Source organism: Tiliqua scincoides, chromosome 6 (assembly GCF_035046505.1).
Source record: "Tiliqua scincoides isolate rTilSci1 chromosome 6, rTilSci1.hap2, whole genome shotgun sequence".
Lineage (NCBI taxonomy): Eukaryota > Metazoa > Chordata > Lepidosauria > Squamata > Scincidae > Tiliqua > Tiliqua scincoides.
Window position 1 is genome coordinate 19348136 of NC_089826.1, and position 19179 is coordinate 19367314.

General features: G+C 45.2%; 1 long non-coding RNA gene and 1 pseudogene across 1 annotated transcript; one reads left to right on the forward strand and one right to left on the reverse strand.

Annotated features, from left to right (window-relative positions):
- Positions 1-9661: 9661 nt before the first annotated feature.
- LOC136655530 (uncharacterized) lies at positions 9662-18384 on the reverse strand. The gene is made up of 3 exons (XR_010794662.1): positions 18227-18384; positions 17409-17535; positions 9662-9965 (listed from the first exon to the last, which is right to left on the reverse strand). It is a non-coding gene; the product is annotated as an uncharacterized lncRNA (long non-coding RNA).
- On the forward strand, positions 11303-11422 carry LOC136656149 (5S ribosomal RNA; annotated as a pseudogene).
- Positions 18385-19179: the final 795 nt, after the last annotated feature.

A 19179-nucleotide genomic window follows, 5' to 3' on the forward strand; every position in this document is an offset into this window, starting at 1 on the left:
CAGGGCAAGGCTTTCAGAGAGGGTGGAGAGATCAGACTGTACAAATACAATAGATGCTTCAGTAGCAGGGTATTACTACCTCACTATCCATTGTCACTGACAGATGTTTAAGGTTTCACAGGCCTTTCTGTCACCCCATCTGTCCCTCATTTGCTGAAAAGATTTCTCTTTTCATACTTGCCAAGTCCATAGTCTGTTTCACACACACAAAGCCTATGAAACGGCAGTCACATGTTCAGAGGCCTCTGGGTGACTGTAGCAGCAGCTGACGGAACCAACAGCTGCAGGCACACATGGCCTGCCATCTTCCAGCCCTCTCAGTACTAAGGCCTGCCATTGTTCACTTGGTCCTCACACAGTTCCTGCAAACAGGCAGGAAGGTAAGTATAGCCCTCCATTTCTTCATCTATTCACTGTGACTTCTTCAATGGTTGACCAAGTACTGCTCTGCACACCATCACTCTTGCTGTGGCCTTTGCTAATGCCACTAGCTAACAGCAAAGGCTGTGCTCACACTGAGGGAGAGGTGGGGTGATCTTAATGAAATCCACAAGCCCCATCCCTGACTCCCCCCCCCCAATTTTAGGAAATTATGCCACCCTTCCCTCAACCTCCTAAACAGCAGCTAAGGGAACAGCCCCCTGCAGTGTCCGTCTCTCATTTGAGCACTGAGAGAAGGGAGTTTTGCCACTTGCTCTGCCCACTCAAACTGAACAGGTGCGAGGGCAGCACTAACACTCAAACTCCTTGGAAGGGTCTTGTCTACCTCACCTCAAACACCAGAGATGAACCCAGAAAGGAAGCCTCTCCATCTAATCTCACACTTGTCTGTCCACTCATCACTGAGCCACACTGACATTAGCCATGTGAATGATCTTCAGTGATTTCCTACTCCTAGACAGTATGAAAAGAACATACGAAGCTGCTTTGCACAGACTGAAATCATTGGCCCATCTAGCCCAGAACTATTTTGCCCTTTCCAGGTACTCGGTTCCTGCTAGTTGAGTTCCTTTGAACTGAAACTGGGGCTTTGTGCCTGCATACTGTGTGCCCCACCACTAAGCTACAGTCTAACACCTCCTATTCCAGTGACAGTGACTGATTTACCTCAACTGATTCTTGCTCAAGGCTGGCCCAGCCATGAGCCTGGCTGAAGTGCTTGCTTCAGGCAGTAAGCTGGAAGAAGTGGCAAATTGGCAGTGGTGCTCTGCACCTGCCTGCCAACTCTCCCAGCCTGCTGGCGACCCAGCTGGTTCACCCTGAATTCTAAGTTGCTTTTCATGTGCTGAGTGTGAACAAGAGGAATATCAGAGTAGTGGTGACACAACTGTTCCTCAAGTACTGATGCTGTGGCAGTGGGGCTGGAAGAGAAAGCAGGGGGGCTGCTGCAAACCCATTCTGGATCATTCACTCCACTGTCGCCGTTGCCTCTCCCTGCAAGCAGCCTGGCAGCAGCAGGTACCACCATCTCCACTCTGAGTGCTCACCTTGGATCTCTTTCTCAGCTAGGCCCAGTCTGGCAGAGAGAGAGAGAGAGCGCAAGCACCCAGGCCCAGCAGCAGCCACATCCTCTTTCCTGCTTCTCCAGGAAATGTATGGAGGAGCACCATGTTGCTGACCTGGTGTGCTGGCCTTGCCAGTGCCTCCCTGCCCCTGTCCTGATCTCTGTCGTCATCCTCCTCCCTGTTGGGACTGAGCTCTGTGATTGTTGCCAAATCTTTCCATGCCATTCTATACTATCTAGCCTTCTGCCCATCCATGTGCATTTTGATATTTCTAGGCAGGAAAATCACAATCATCAAGACAAACCTGGGACATCCTTTTTGCCTGCTGCTGCTGCTGTAATGAATGTGCTGCACCCTATACTTGGAATGCTGTGAGATAAATAAGGCAGGCCTTGAATGGCAGGGGTTCTTCTATAGTGGTGGTGGTGGGGCAGGCACTTCTGATAGAAACAGAGGGAATGAACAAGCTTCATACACATTGTTCTATATACCAGTGACCACAACACTTTGCTGGACAGAGGCAGCCAGCAGCTAGGTTTACCAGATTGCAAAGACCAAGTTCCTGCACAAGAAAGGCAAATGGAGGAAACAGAATACTACCATGGAGGAGTGGCAATACCTAATATAACCACAAGCATTTTAAAATAACCACTAATTATATTCACTGATCATACATGTTTACCAGTGTTTAGCAACTATACCCAAAATCCTTTAAACATGTTTGCCTTTAATGCTTTCGGGAGAAAGTTGCACCTGCAGCTTTCAGCTATTAATTGAAAAAGGAATTGAATGGCTCTTAGTTGGTTTCCCCTTACTTTCCTGTAGACATGCATTTACAAGTGGTGAGAGGTGATGGGGAAAAAAATGGGAACAAAACACTCTGGCAGTTCTAATTAGGAGGTCCCATGAGAAAATATAGTGACCTTAATCGGTTTGCTAATGATCTTTTGCTCTGCTGTTTCTAAATCAGTCTCTTGAGCTCCGTTGCTTTCAAACTTTGTTCACAGGGCAAGAGACAAACTGTTCTTTCATAGAAGATTAGTCCCCAAAGAAACAGTAAGTACAACTACCTAAGACTCCAAACAAGCCTCCAGCATAAAAGGGAATAAATAATTTCACCAAAAATTGCATTGCAGATTGCAAGACAGGGATTGTGCTTATCTTGTATCATCATCAAAATTAGAATCGTAGTGAATTTCGTCAGCTGTATTAAACAAAAATTCAGTGACTGCTGATCTTTTAGTATTTGTGATAGACCAATTTCTTAGGCAAATCCATCTAGAGTTTATATTAGACTGGAATGGCAAAGGGTGCTCTAGGAGGGAAACTAGTGAATTTTTTGTCTGTATGAATGGTTGGAATCTGAAACATTTAATAGCCCAACCCTCTTCCCTCTCCACAGCACACAGTGCAGCTGATGGAGGGACAACCGGACTGTCCAGGAGATGGAATAATCTTTTTTATTTACCTCCCTATGGACTGCCTGGCCTCCAGTGGGTCTTCTTGGGCCTACATGAGCAATAAGTCCAAGGAGATTCCTGGGAGTGGGTCCAGGCTGGGAAAGGGGGATAGGATCTTAGTGTGCACTTCTGCCACCAAGATCCTCCTCTCTTCCCCCTAGCCCAGCCCACTCCATACCCTGAACAGTCCACAATCCTCCCCCAAACTTCCCCTCCCACCAACTTATTGGTGGCAGTGGAGAATGGCAGAGATTCAGGGGGCCGCCGTCACCCATACACAGACTGATAAGCCCAATATAGGATTGGGCCATGAGTTCTACAATGTTTCTTGTGCATTAATTTCCCATTTCTAAGGTTCCTAGGTAATCAGTACAGACCATGACTCTTCTACCATGTAATTCCACGAATGATCCCATGTGATCTTTGTCCAAGAGAAATAGAAATGAAGAGACATTGCATAGCATAATTTATGAGAGGGAGCCCAATTAGATTTTTTTAAAAACCTTGTTCATCAGACCACCACTCAGCACAAAGGCATCATGGTGAAATGCCCTATTAGAAAACAAGACTCCCTACCCATTTTATTTTCCCATTGTAAATTCGTCCTTGGTAACTATATATTTGTATATCCCTTTGAGGTTTAAGAAGAATTCAGCTGGATCAGATCAGATCAGGGTTTATCTAGTCCAGCATTCTGTTTCTCACAGTGGTTAGGCAGATGCCTTCAAAAAGTCCAGGAGTAGGGTACAGATGGCCATTTTAATCTGTAGTTTCAGAACCTGCAGATTTGACTCACCTTGGGTTCAAATCGATGGTGGAGAGCCCCACCTGACCTCCTGGACACAAGTGGAAGCACCTTCCAGCCACACCTGGTGCAGCCTCTCCAAACCTCAGAGCATCCTTGGAGGTACTGGGAAGGCACTTCTTGTTTTTCTGAAAAGTACCCAGAAGTACCCTTCTGAAAGCTCTGGGGGACTTTCCATATGTGACCAGAAGGCTCTTCTGGTCTCATCTGGAGAAGTGAGTGCCCCAACATGCAGATTTGGTTATCTGTAGGTTTTGGCATCCGCAGAGGTTCAGAGAACTGATATACAGGAAATATATACTGTATACAACTGTATACAGGAAATACCCCCCACCATCTCTCAGTTATCAGTATTCAAAGGCACCTTAGCTCTGAACCCAGAGGTTCTGTTTAGCTTTCCAGCTTAACAGCCACAGACAGAGCTATGAATGTGTCAGACCCCTTTAAAAGCCTTCTAAGGCAGCAGCTGTAAACTCGTAAGATGAAGGCCTTTCCTTTTGCATGTCCTGAATCTTCTCCCAATCATTGGGTGCCCTCAAGTTCTTTTATAACAGGAGAGGGAGAAAGTTCTCCCCACCCACTTCCTCCATACTGGGCATAATTTAATAAATCTCTAGCCATCAACCAAGACTGTCAAATACAAACATATTTGCTTGTTTACTTGCTAGTAACATGCCCATGGGAACCAAAGCCTCAAAAGATATTGAAGAGCAAAAACAAAAAAAACCCACAGAAAAGTCCCATGAGTTTACATTGTGCTTCAAATAGGCATTGCTTGGGGAGGGGAAGTATTTGCTTTGCTGAAATGACTAACTCTGCTGATGTCAGTTATTACTATTATTAAAAGTAATATTATTATTATTAACAGTAACAGAAGTCAGTTCTGTTTTTTTATTTGGTGAAGGTGAGAACAGATGGGTGTCAAGCCAGAGAGTTTGTGCTCTCTGATGTACACATATGGGCTGCCCTGTTCAAGCACAGAGATGTGCCATCAAGCAAGTGAACACACTTGTCAAAAAATGAGTGTTAGGAACCCTGAATTCTACTGAATCTGTGCTGGTGCTATAGAGTGCTATGGGGGGGGGGTCCTCTGGTCATGCCTGATTTTGCCCCCCCCAGCACTTACCCTGTGACAACTGCAAGATGCAGTGCACACCCCACTGACATGGCTGCACCAGCCCTGGAAAATTGGATAGGATTGGGCCCAAAGAAAGTTACATGGATTCATCAGAGGTAATCCCAGTAGGTCAGCATAAAAATCTATGTGTGCTCTGAGGGGCCATGATAAAGCCATTTTCTTGAAGTTTGGTCAGCACCTGAATGAGTGACTGTCTAAAAACTCCACATATAATGCATTGAGTTCCATGGTAGAAGAAATAAATGTAATGTCATAAATAGAACCGGTTGCAAGAGAAAACAGCCACAGCCTTGAGCCTCTGTACTCCTTCTCTTCTTTCTTGATTGCATCTGCAGCTGTGCTGCGGATCAAGACCTAAACACCGATAATTCCAGGGTGGTGGTGGATGTTATTCACATACCCTTCCCCACCCCCATAAAACCTAAGGTCACATGGTGGGGCAATCCACCCAGTAAACAAAATGTTACTTTTTTAGCATTTGTTTTGAATTTAAAGGGAATACCAGATTCAAATTTGTTTTCCCACCTCTCACACAAACAAGCTAATTTTAGTTGGTTGCTTGGAACCACAAGCCAGCCTGGACATGTTCATGTATAAAGAGATTGGTAACCTTTGGTGACCAGGCAAGCAGTTCAAACAAGTTTACTCCTAGTCAAATGTGCTTTGAATACAATGCTGTGCTAAGCATCCACACGCTGCTTCATGCCATCTGAACCTGAGGACAGCTTTTGCCAGTGTTGATTTGGAAATTTTTTGCTTGTTCTGAATCCTATATTTGTTGTTGATTGCTGGATGATCCATGCAAAGGAGAGTGGATTCCATTTGGATTATTTGAACTTTTACAAGAGAGAAAGACAATTTGTCTTTCTTTAATGTTTACTTATGATACAGCTTTAATTATGTTTTTAATCTTATATTTTATTTTCATTTCAGAATATCAGAGATAATTAAAGTTGACTTGATGCATAGCTGACTCACAATATCCTGGGCCAATCACTTTTCTCTCAGTCTCAGCAACCTCACAGAGTTGTTCTGGGATAAATCAGGGAGGAAATGGCACCATGTGTATCTCCAAGAGAGAGGAAATGGCACCATCTGTATCTCCAAGAGGGGATTTCAAAACCATTATGTCCAACTGTGTTCAAAGGGATTGCCAGGTAGCTAACAGCGCAATCCTATTCTACCCTGGAGCAGGCAGGCTGGCAGGCTTGCACTGCATGCAAGGCAGGATTGGGGCTGAAAGCGGCTCAACCCGGGGCAAGGAGAATCACTTCCCCTTATTCTGGGTAAAGTGGCAGCAGCCCCTATGGGGTTACTTGCAGCTGTGCCACCTCAAGAGGTAGTGCAAATCCGAGCAGACTGGGACTGGCCTGAGCCACCCAGGAACGGGGTTAGGATCTGGCATAACTGCCAGATCCTGGCCCCACCTGCCACTCCCTGCCTGCCTGCCCTCCCGCCCCTAGAAACACTCCCTGCCTACCCTCCCCCCACCCTGAAATGCCCCCTCCCACCTCCTCCCTGCCCTCCCCATGCCCCTCCAGACCTCTGCATTGGCTGAGCTCAGCCAATGCAACTCACCCTCTCTCTGGGGACCTTGTCGGCGTGGGGAGGTGGTGCAAAACAAGTGGTGCAAAAGTGCTTTATGGTATTCTTGCAACACTCCTCCCTTGCACTGACCTAAGGGCTCATTAGGATTGCACCCTAAATGTGTTTAGGATTGCAGTCTATGAAGCTGACAATCCAAATTTCAATAACCCAGATCCTTCCCTTCCTCTTTCATAGGTCTGGTTTCCATATATGACACAGGATCCTATGGAATCTAGCAGGGACTTTGGAGGAGGAGGGATGGAGGAGAGCAGCCAGGAAAAATCAAATGGAATCCTTGCTCTACCTTTCAGTGGTAGGAAAGAAGATCTGAAAGAAGATCTGTATAGTTTTGAGTGGGATACTATATGCTCCCTTATTAACGTTCCTTTCTAAAAACTATACATCTCACTGGAGCATGCTGTCTTTGCATCAATATCTGACATTCCTATGGTGCTAAAGGACTGTGTGATTAGGACTGTGCTGGGGTTGGGTTGCCAGATCAAACATAAAATATTGTTACAAGCCATCTGGTGTCCTGCTTAATACCTTGGCCAATAACAATGGAAGTTGATTAGAAGGCAACCAAGAACTTTCTTCATACAGTATCCCCTATGCCAGGGACTGCCAAACTAGAGCCACATACAACCAAACTTCAGATGTTTGAGAGCCACAAGAGAGATGTTTGAGAACCACAATATTTAAGAAGCATTTAAATTCTTAAATATATTTATTCATGGATACCAAGGCATGACTTCATTTTTAATGTATTAGACTTGATGCTACCATAGTGTTTGACTGCATTTGGGGAAATGTTACAGGCCTGTACTTTTAACAGACTGCTATGTATATGCTTTTAACAATGATAGTCAGTGGGACTTACTCCACTGTGGATAAGTATGGAAAGGACTGCCAGGTCCCAGCCCTGCCTCCTGCTCCCCACCCGCCCGCCTGCCCCCTGGTATGACCTCCACTCGCCCTCCTCCCACTCCGGAATGCCTCCTTCCTGCTTCATTCCCGCCTCCTCCCTGCCCTCCCCCGACCTCTGCGTTGGCTGAGCTCAGCCAACACAACCTTCCCTCCCCAGGTTGGCGTGGAGGCTGGATGCAGCCTCTGTGGACCGGCACACATCTCTGCGCTGGCCCAGTCAATACACAAGGAGGTGCAAATGTGCTTTATGGCATGTTTGTGACCCTCCTGGGCTGGCACGACCTAACACAAGGTTAGGATTGAGCCCATAGATAATTGATTTGATTTGATTTTTTCTTATGGGGGAATGTTAAAAATTTTCCTGCTTGATGATGTCACTTCCAACGATGACATCACTTCCAGGTTAATGACATCACTTCTGGTGTGTCCTGACAGATCTTCTAAAAAGTGGGTCTCGTGTTATAAGTTTGAGAACCACTGGTCTAGCCATTTGCCAGTAATGGGTAGAGTGGGACTGGCATGGGAATGGGAAAACCTCACAACAATGAAGCAAGGTAGATGAACAAAAATGAAGGTTTATTTCAGTTTTTGAAAAATATTGCAACTGCAAAGAAAAAAGAGTTTTAAAAAACCACTATAAATGGGCATAAAGTAACAAAATTACAAGGGATAATGTATCCAGCTAAACCTAACTGCATATGTTTCTTACTGTGGCCAAATTTCAAACTAAAGAAACATCCATCCATGATTTAGCTTTCCGAATCAGCTTCTTGCAGCAGTCTTCCCAGCTCTCTCTTTTCCAAACAGCAGCAGCTCCTTCTAGCTCTTGCTTTCCAGGCTTCATCTGTGCTCTGGCTCAGTCCAACTTTTATAAGAAACCACTGACCATGTCTCTCAGATTTCATCCAGATGGTGCAGTTCCCCTGCCCTCTGACGCATCCTCCCAGGGAGGCATACCTGCCTCATGTGCATTAGGGAATGACACTTTCCCTACCTGGGCCAAAATAAGCTTAAGAGGTTCCATAAGATGCTCTGCAAAGATTCAGTACAAGTCTGAAAGGGGGGAGGGTTGAAGAACACAGTCTCTGAATTTCAACCTGCTCCGCATGTTGTTACAACTACGTCATTGCTTCTTGCAGGTGGGATCTGTGGACCCTATAGATAGAGTTCCTGTGCCAGTCCCTAGTCACCCGCCACATGGGGGGGGTGCTTCTTCTCCAAAGAAATTTGCATAGTGTTGCTTGACTCTTACCTCCTGAGTGAGGCTCCCAGCCCTTCAGGTCAACCACTTTCCTTCCTGTCCCTCTCCTCTCTCAAGTGTTCCCCAACCCTGACAGGCTCTCTCTGCTCTCTCCTCTTCCACTTTCTTTCTCCACTGGCATCCTCATCGCCCCACCCCCCTGTCTTCAGCCCTCTCCTTGTCTCCTGGGAATGCCCTTTTCCTTCTACTTGGTCTTGCTTCATGTATTGATGCTCCTCCTCTGCTTGCCTTGGTTGCTGCCCTCCCTGTCTTGCTCTGTCTTTCTCCCCTCCCTCTCCACCCCATTCCTGTCTCTCTTTAACCCTTCTCACCACCATTAGCCCCACTCCTGCCTGAGACAGCTCCCAGCTGTGCTGTGCTCAGCACCTTGGCAGCAGCCAATGCCAAAAATACTGCTGGGCCTCAAGAGTAGAGTCTGTGCCTCCTTCTAGCCATGCACCAGAGTTCCAGCTGTTGAGATTCACAGATGGCAAGTTTAAAGTTTTGTTTCTCCAAATCTGTGTTTGTAAGCTACCATTTCCCCAAAAGCTTTCTGCCATTTTTCCAAACATTCGTTCTGGTTTCTGTTTCCTGCACTCACCTTTTCTGTTGAGAACTGAATTGAAACTGTCTAGTATTGTTGTCTTCTTCTTGCAATCATTCTGGAATACATGGAACAATATAATTTTAAAATGAAGCCAGAAACATTAGTGAGGAGCTCCAAGAGTGTGCTGTGGCTTTTGGAGGACTGATGTTGTTTCAAGAGTACAGTAGAAAGTCTCTAATACTTTCTTCTCTTAAGGAAACTAAGGGCATCCTCAAGCTTCCAATAGCTCAGGGAAGCTGGGACCACAAAGCAGTATTGGTTGGGGTGTTTTCTATCTACTGATCAATCCATCATCATCATCAAACACCTATATTCCATCTTTGTATCAGAATACTTAAAGAGGCAAACATTTATATAACAAAAACAAATGAGAACTAGAACAGCTACTACAAATTATAAATCATAATTACAAATATAAAAAAATTAAAAACAACATAGAAATCCATAATCAAATTAAGAGTAATCAGGTCCCTTCTTGAAAAGGCAATGCCCAAAAGCACCTAGTGAAAAAGATATGTTCCTGCTTTCCTTCAGGAGGCAAGAACTACTGTAACATTTTCATTCTTGACACCAAATAAAACATACATCCAAACTCAACCGCTAGGTTTTTTTTTTCACTGTTGACTGCTGTCTTTATCTTTGCACCTCTGAGCCATCTCCAAGTTGTTTTGGATTTGCAACTTGCTGCTGATCAGGCTGGTTAAAAAAAAAAAAAAAACTTCTGATAAAACACATTTTATCATCTGCAAAATATGAGATGGATTAAATGCTGCATGAAGTCTCCGAAGGAGATCATGCTTTCTCTTACATCCAGATTGGATTACTGTGAAGTCTTTGGTTGTGGGCTTGCCAGAAATTCTGTTGCACAAGTTGCAGTTGGTTGACAATGTATTAACTCATCTCATCCAACACAAAAAAAGAATAATTCCTAGAGTCGTCCAAATTGTGCAGATATCTAGGAACTTGGATTCTCAAGTTCCGTGCTTTCATTGTGCAGCTTTCATTGTGTGGCATTCTCACTGTTGTCTATCTTGGGCTATAGCAGAAAGAAGCCCATTCTGGTTTCCTCCATCTATCCTACTGCCTTCATTGCCCTTTTCCTTCTGCATCCCAGCCTTTTTCAACAGTGCTATGCAATTGGATAGCTGTGAATTCTCACAACACTTATAGTCTTCCAATGGTGCTCCCACACTAGCGCTTTTCCTGGAATTGCCAACCTTTGTTTTGACTCAGTTTTTACAGAGAATTCAGATGATGTTGTTGCAGTGTGTTGCTAGGGGGATGTGGGGTGAGTGGGCCACACTGGGAGACAGGGATGGGGGGTGAAACAATTACTGATCAAAAAATTTTAAATCTTGGTATTTTCAAATCTTACTATCTTGTTATATATCATTCAATGTGTAATTTCCTGCAGAATGCAATGAAACAAACAGCATTGAAATATCTCTATTCTGTCAAAGGTTATAGCCAAAAACCCACCACCGAGGGTGTTGCCCCACCCACTGCATAGGAGGAAGTCCATCATGGGGGTGACGGGTCTGGGTCACACAAACCCTAACAATGGCATTGTGTTGTTGTCAAATTGTTATATTCTAGTGTTTTCTGTGTTATCCTCCCACTTCTATTCAGACCAGATTTGTGGCATTTCCCTCCCCCACCAAGTAAACATTCCAGTGCCAGCCTGTCCGAAAGCCAGGATGGTGCAGTGGTTCACCATCACCTGGAAGAACTATGTTCAAATCCCCACTCAGCCATGAAGCTTCCCGAGTGACTTTGGGCCAGTCTCTATCTTTCAGCCTCACCTACCTCCCAGGGTTGCTAAGGGGGCAGAAGGAGCGAAAGAACTATGTACTCCAAGATCTCCTTGGAGGAAGGGTGGTGTTAAAAAAAAAAAGTGAAAAATAGAGTGGACTCACAAGGTGCTATTGAGGTATTTAAGAGTCTTTAATTAGAAGTAAATTGGAAATACTAGCAGTAGATCTACCAGGGCCACATTTAATGTGAGATTTGTAAACAGGATCTCACATCAAACTGTTAGCAGCAACTGTTACCCTGCACATGCCTGATCTTGTCTGATCTTGGAAGCTAAGCAGGGTCAGGCCTGGTTAGTACTTGGATGGGAGACCGCCTGGGAATACTGGGTGCTGTAGGCTTATACCATAGTATTTTGAGACTGAAGGTTGCCAACCTGTAAACAGGATATGTTTTGCTCTGTGCGGCAAATATTAGCTTGTGGGGAGAGGGTGATTTCAATCTGGAAAATGGCACAGAGGAAGAGGATGATCCACCCGGATCATTACTTCCGTTGGATATTCCTACCCCAGCAGATGCTCTGGTTTTTAAACAACATGTGCGGGATCCTGTTGTTGCCAATGTCCTCACTTTCCAGACATGCATGGTCTCCCTTGACTCCATTGTGGTTCTTTAGTTGACATATCTGAGAGTCAATCAGGACTTCACCCTGGAGGGATGAGGCAAGGCTCCCTCTAATCAAGATGATGCTAACAAAGGGCCTTCGAGCACAGTAGAAAACTGTAGCACTGTGGGTCATCTGTGTATTACCTTCCTTTAAGCCTAGGCATTGGTTCTCAAATTGTGAGCTGTGGCTCCCTGAGGAGCCACAGAAACCAGCCAGAGGAGCAACAGAATTCTCATGAAAAACCCACCGTCCTATGCAATGTATAGGATTGTAGCCCAAATGAGGAGCTGTAGCCAATGGCCCAGTAGGTCAAGGGAACCACAAGTTGAAAAGGTTTGGGAACCACGGCTCTGAAGTCTTACAAATTTGTGTTCCCCACCTTGGCATAATTTCACTTGGAAGCACAAATTTTCCTGAATTTTCCTGAATTTTCCTGAATTAACTAAGCTTAACTGATGGCCAAAACACCTGGATGGCCTTTTTCAGCTTCCTTCTCCAAGAAGTCTCTCCCACCAAAGACCTAAGCTTTGGTAAGACCTATAGTAGGACCCACACGCTACCATACCTTTCGTACCTTGCATCTCCCTGACTGGGATGCAAGCAAATAAGCCTTTGTGCCCTCCCAGAAGGACACACCTTTATCAAGCCCAGGAAACTTCTGCCTGCACACCCAGGAGATGTTCCAGATATTATTACTCACTCAGGAATTGTATTGCTGGTGCAAAGTCCTATCACTAACCGTACTTTGGGAGCAGAATTTTGACCTTTTCTTTCTCCTCTGAAGTCCTCCACAATGTCAGTTGTGGTATTCCCTCACTCCAATAAAAACTTGCACTCCTGTGACTTTTTGGTGAGTTCCCCCCCCCCCGGTTGTGTTACAGCCCCCCCCATCCCTGTCATTGTCCCAATCCACAGGAGGCTGAGCCCAGTGCAGTTAACTAAATCAAAAATCAGCCCAACAAGGCTAATAATTTAAAACATTGTAAGTAGTTTGGCCCTTATCTTCCAATTCAACTGGAGTCAATTGCCCTGTTCAGGCATTTGTCCCCCTGGAGATATGAATGCATGAGGGTTTCCTATGTGTGTGCTTGCTTAGCCCTGCCTTTGTTGATGCATTCCCCAGCCCAGCAGCCAGCATTTGTCTGCAAAAACAAATGTGGATCGCAGGTCAATGAGGCTAGTGGAGACAGACACCTGGACAGAATTTTTGTGTCAGTATTTTCCATTGTGAGCTCCAGCCAGGAGCTGCTTCAGCTAGAGTTGAAATTCTGGGATTCTGTGATCAACTGACCCCTGTGGTGAACTTCCAGAAAGGCAGCCTGAAAAATTATTCCAGAAGGAAAAGGCTCTCAGATTCTGGACTGGCCCCAGACATCAAAGCGAGCAACTGGATCCCTCTGGAACAGAAAGGACTATGAGAAGGGCTTCCTGATTGGATTGGGGCCTTGCTTGAGCAACGCCTTGCCTGTAGTATGGTCTTGTGCCTGACTCCTGGCCTCAGTCGTGAACCCTGGTCCACCTTTCCATCTTGCGTCTTCTAGAGTGGCTGCCCGTGGCTCAGCTCTGACATCACCAGGCTATCCTGAATAATGCATTTGGAAGCCTTTGAAAATGCATTTATAAAATGCTATATCATTCCAGGGCTAGATGACCTGTATTGTTGAAGTGGCTTTATCAGCATATTGGAGGGCTTTTTCAGATGGGTGGTCTTCTCTTGTGCCAGCAATATTGTGGATGGCTAGCATTGAACCATCTGCAGTTATAACTGCAGGTTAACCATCTGCAGGTTAGCCACCCAGAGAGCCAGGGTGGTGTAGTGGTTTGGGAGGTGAACTGCAAGATCCAGGTTCAAATCCCCCTTCAGCCATGAAGCTTCCTGGGTGCCCTTGGGCCAGTCACTTTCTCACAGCTTCACCTACCTCACAGGGTTGTTGTGAGGACAAAAGGAAGCTGTGTACATCGCCCTAAGGAAGGGCAGTATAAAAATGTAAAGAATAAATAAATCTCTGAGCCCATTTCATGGAAAAGACTGGGGCAATGGATGAAATAATAGGGACAACCAGAATGCAGGGACATACATGGGAGGGGTGTGGTGGCCATAGGACTTAATGAAAACCTACCTAGGGTATAGCTACACCAGCCCACCATCCTTCATCTATACCAGCAATTTTCAACCACTGTGCTGCAGCACATTGGTGTGCTGTGGACAGTCTGCAGGTGTGCTGCAGGAGTTTGGGGTGGGTCATTTATTAGTAGGGCCATTGGGGGATGTGAGCCTCCCGCCAGCAGCACATTGTGCTTTGTCAATTGTCAGAAAATGGATGGTTTGCCTTGACAATTTTAGCATCTTGTGCAATTGAAAAAGGTTGAAAATCAATGATCTATACCAGGGGTCTCCAAACCCTAGCCCGGGGGCCAGATGCGGCCCACAACAAGCCTCTATCCGGCCCGCAGCCAGCCTCTTGTCCCCTGAAAGCCTCTGGCCCATTCAACTGTACATGACCAGAGCTGTGCTCTGGTTGTGTCTGGAGGATGTTCTGAGGGCCAGAGAGGTTGAATGAATGAGCCCATTCATTCATTTATTCACTCATTTAAGTTTCATCTCTTATTTATTTAAATACAATATTTAAAAAAAATTTCCGGTCCTCAACACCATGCCAGCTATTTGATGCCCTCTGGCCAAAACATTTGGAGACCCCTGATCTATACAGTCCATTTTAGATTCTGAAGACCTGATGCTGTGATTCTGTGAAAAATCACGTTTGCAGCTTGGGAGTGCTCATGGATTAGAACTGTTCCTGGATGCCCAGGTGGTAGCTAGGAGCATGTTTAGCAAAGCTGGTACACCAGATGCACCATTTTCACAGCTGTTCATACTTTAGTAGCATTGAGATAAGACTACTCTCATGACCTCTGCATGGGAAAGTGTTCTGAAACGTGTTCAGAAATTTTGATTGTTTCGCAGTTGCCACCACCTTATTACTACAGGTCTAGTCAGAGGGACCGTATTCCTCCCATGCCGTGTCAACTACATTGCTTGCCTGTTTGTTCCCAGGCTCATTTCAAAATACTGATTCTTACCCTTAAGATCCCAAATGGTCTGGAATCAGGATAGCTTAAGACTGCCTTCTTCCAGCTCTCCACTTGCCCTGATCAACATCCAATCTTCTGCTTTGGGTCTCCCTGTCGCTTGCAGTTTGGCAGCTGAGTACTTGAGACAGAGTCATTTCTGTGGCAACATCTGTGCTATAGATTGCCCTCCCTATCTTGCATGCCCCTCTGGGGTGCATCCTCTGGTTTCTTCTTTGTTCTGCTTTCATTGCATGGGGAAACATCTTGTTTGAAGAAGATCTTTGGGATTTGCAAATTGATTTGTGGGCCCATCAACTCTTTGATTCTGCTCTTCTGATTGTTTTGGGTTTTCTCTCTGTTCTGGGTTTTAAGTAGTTTTCTTGTTTTTTTAAGTTTTAATTTGATTCATTTTTAACTGCTCTGGGGTATTTTTTGGAAAGAGAGATGGGGCGTACATGTAGTCATCATCATCATAGTCATCATTGCTATCCCTTCTTCAGTGTACCCCCCTTGTAAAATTAATTGCTGGTCCAGACTTAGATGCTTGCCACAGACAAGCGACATGAATGATTGCACAGCAGTGGCTTGAACAAAAGAATCTGTAGCAGGGACAACACACAGGCATGCTTTAAATAGGCCTCTCGACAAGGAACTGAAACCCAATCTCTTTTAAGTTGCCATGGCCACATGCAGTACTGCAAATATAATGAAAACAAAGTCTTCACTTGATCAACTGACCATATTGGGCTTCCTTGTGCCCAGGAGGCAAAAAGGCTTCATTTTCACGAACCCAAACCAGAGCTGTTCTGTTGCAGCTTTGACTTGGAGATAGTTTTTAGAGACAAGCCCCCCTGCCTCTTTTGCCCATACGAATAAGATTGGGACACGCTCACTTGTGCACCACCTGCGTTTTGTTTATCTGAATGGGGTTTAATGTGGTCTAATTATAACTTTTCTGAAGTGGGTCGAGAGAGTGGCTATGAATAGATGCTGTAAAAATAAAAAAGGTTTGATGGACTGGCCGACCTGTTGGCAGAAAGTGAACATGTTGGCCACGTGGGCTCTTGACCAGCTGTTATCACCTATGTGACAATAAATAACCAAAGGGAAAAGATTGGATCACACTGGCTTGGGGGAGGGGGGAGACAATACAGTACTATTTAGTGGACAGCTCACCTACAAAGATGTCTGTTGGTTAGAAAAAACCATTCTCTAAACTCCTTTGATATTATAGTGCATTCTGATCGGCCCAATCCTAACTAGTGTTAGTGCTGGTAGAATGTGTGTTCCGTCAGCACAGGCTGTCGCAAAGCAGCTGTAAAATGTTTTGCTGCAGTGCTAGCAGCCGGCACACTGTTGGGAAGGCCAGAGCCATTCTGTGCACACCAGCAGTTGTCAGGTGGCCAACCAGAACAGGTAAGCCCAGTGCAGGAGATGGAATGGGGTTTAGGGAGGGCAGGGAGAGGATGGAATGTGGAGGGGCAGGGGATGGAAGGACTGGGCCTGGAATGGGGGTGGTGCAAAGGGGGTGCCAAATCCAAATCCGCTTCCTGGGCCTGATCCACCTGCACAGTGCAATGTGGACTTGCACCAGCGATATTGCTGGTGTAGGTCAGAATTGCTCCATAGTGGTTGCTGGGGAACAACTGAAAATCCCCCTCAGGATGTAGCAGAAGCCACACCGGTTCCACTGCAACACTGCATGGGGATTTAGGTAGGATTGGACTGCCCGTCTGGTATCCTCATGACATACAGCTGTGGTTATTTGCCACACCAAAGTCACCCCCTTGACTCAGGGTCGGATTTTTCCAGCATGCATTGCCTTTTGTGGTCACAATTCTTTGACAAGTAATACAGAAAGTAATCATCTTCTAAAAGGATTGATTATCCAGTTGACTCTATAACTAATTCTTTTTGAACAAACTGCCAAAAACTCTGTAGGCTATAGAAGTTTCTTGAAGGAAAGGTGTATGGCTTAAAGTGTTTCTACCTGGGTGTGGTTAGATGAAATGGCTTCAGAATCATACCCACCCTACCTGCAGGATATTTTTCCCCCTACATATACCATTGAGGTTATTGTGGGTTAAGAGAACCCTTTTAGGCAAGCTAGTCCTACACTAGGAAGATTATCCAGGGTCGACAAAGACCCTAATGCCGGAGGCAGCATGCCAAATACAGCTATTCTTACCTTATAAAGTGCCAACCTCTGCTCCTTCCACTCTCCAATGTTTTAGCTCACCACACTCATCCCCTCCACATTTCCTCCTCCTTGATGTCTCCATGTTTCCTTTCCAATCCAGAGAATGGAAGAGCAATGAAGGCGAGTAGGCAGGTAGAGATGGGCATGCCCCCCCCCATCTGCTGCCTGAGGTAATCATTTCAGTTGGCCTCCCTGGGCTTACCTATGACTCCAAAGTCCCCATCGACCTGACTCTGCCCCCTTTCCTCCTTTTCAATTGATCATGCATTTCTGTTTATAACTCTTACTAGCCATCAGCAATGCCTTTTGTGATTCTCTCCTTTGTCCTTCTATGCCTAAAATCATTTGGTCCAGACCTCTGTCACTGATTAAACTGGAACAGTCCATGGGAACTTGCAAATTGGTTGATGTTCCCCTGTCTGGGCAACTCATTGCTGGGGAAGAGTACCTGGTCCATCCTCTGTATTTCCAGACTTCTAGACAGGCTGCTAGTCCACCAGACGATAGAAGACTCCAATTGCAACAGCTGCTGTACAGCCTATCCATTTTAATGCTGGAGGGAAAGAGTCAACTGCCTGAAATGGACAAAAGCGCAAAGGTTAGTCACAAGCAAGGTGAGCAGTTGCCTGCAACCCTGCCGAGGAGGTTAAACAGTCACTTGTTTATATCGTTAAAAGTTTTATTTGTGGGCTACATAGATCATAGCAACATGAAATGGGGATGACCAATAATGTTAAAGGACCACAAATAAATAAATTTATTCATTCATGATCCAGGGTTGTCACGAGTACTGAAGAGATGTTCCCATTGCCAGCTATGGAACAGTTTTGACTGAAAGATGAAATGAGATCATATGGAAAGGGAGAGAGGAATGGCTCTAAAGGAGGGTAAAGAGTAGGAAGAAGGATGTGCTCAAGCCTACAGTTTCCTTTTGATCTCTTATCTATGGTAAAGAGCGGTAGGTTTGCATTGAACCAATATTTAAGGTAAACTAATCTGTATTAAGTGGTATTGCAAAGGTTCCGTAAATTATGAAGTGCAGCTGTTAGTGATCATAAGAGCAGAATTTAAATGCAGAGTTTTGTTCTGAGAAAATTAATCTGGACCAAAGAGTATAGCTTCATGAATGCTCCCTGAAACTCCCACAAAATACTGTACAGACGACTGAAAGAAATACTTTCTGCCTCCTCCTCCTCCTCCAGAAGGGGGAAAAAATCAACAAGGCCAAGTAACGGACAAGCACGAATCATGGCTTTTAATACTCACATGCGGCTGTTCCAGGTAAGACTATGCCTCTTGGGAGGATCTCTATTTATAAACAGCATCCTGGTAGGCTGTTGGGGCCAGGTGTTAATGTGACAAAGTATTGGTTTTTACTGTGCCCCAGATGCCTCAACCCAAAATGGAAGGCAGCAGAGCTGAGATTCATTATTCATATCAATCACTAGTGAGGGGCAAAGAGTAGTCGGAATATACAGCGTGCAGCACATTGGACGCCACTCAAGGGGACTTAAAAGCTTTGCGGCTCTTTCAAATGCCTTTCTGGAATGAGGGCCCTTTTCTTCTTAGAAGTCTTTCGTGCAGAGAGCAGGAGGTGGCATTTGGGACTTTAAATCAGCATCTGGCAGCAAACCAAGTTTTCAATGACTTGGAAATGCCACTGACATCTCTAGTTCCTGCTTGTTGCCTCCTTGTTTTCTGGTTGCATAGATATCCATGCTGTGCCTTTATAGGAATCAAGCGTGGCTTAATCCAACATCTGTGTCTCCAGAAAGCATGCATGTACACCAGGCATTTTTTTTAACCCCAGTATATAGTAACTGGGATATAGTGGTGGAACTTGAAAACATACCATAGCTTGTAATACTTTGTGTATGCATAGATCCCAAATTCTTAGAGAATTAGGAATATGCTGAGGACTGTAGCTCATAAAGGACCAGGAGACCACCAAATCTAATCTCTACTGCTGTAAACTGGAACCATAAGTCTGCCTTCAGGCATAATGCCAAATCAATTATTCTTGTTGGAAGGGTGAAAGTGTGCAAGTGTTCAATAGCAATGGATGTGGATCTTTACCCCCATCAATGGGGGAGCTGTTACTTAGTTCCTGGTATGAAAGCTTATGGGTTGCTCTCTCCAACTCTGATTGGGCTTCTTACTAGTTTCTTTTCCTGCAATATTGTCTGAAATCTCCCTGCCCGAGAGGCCGTGATAAGTCG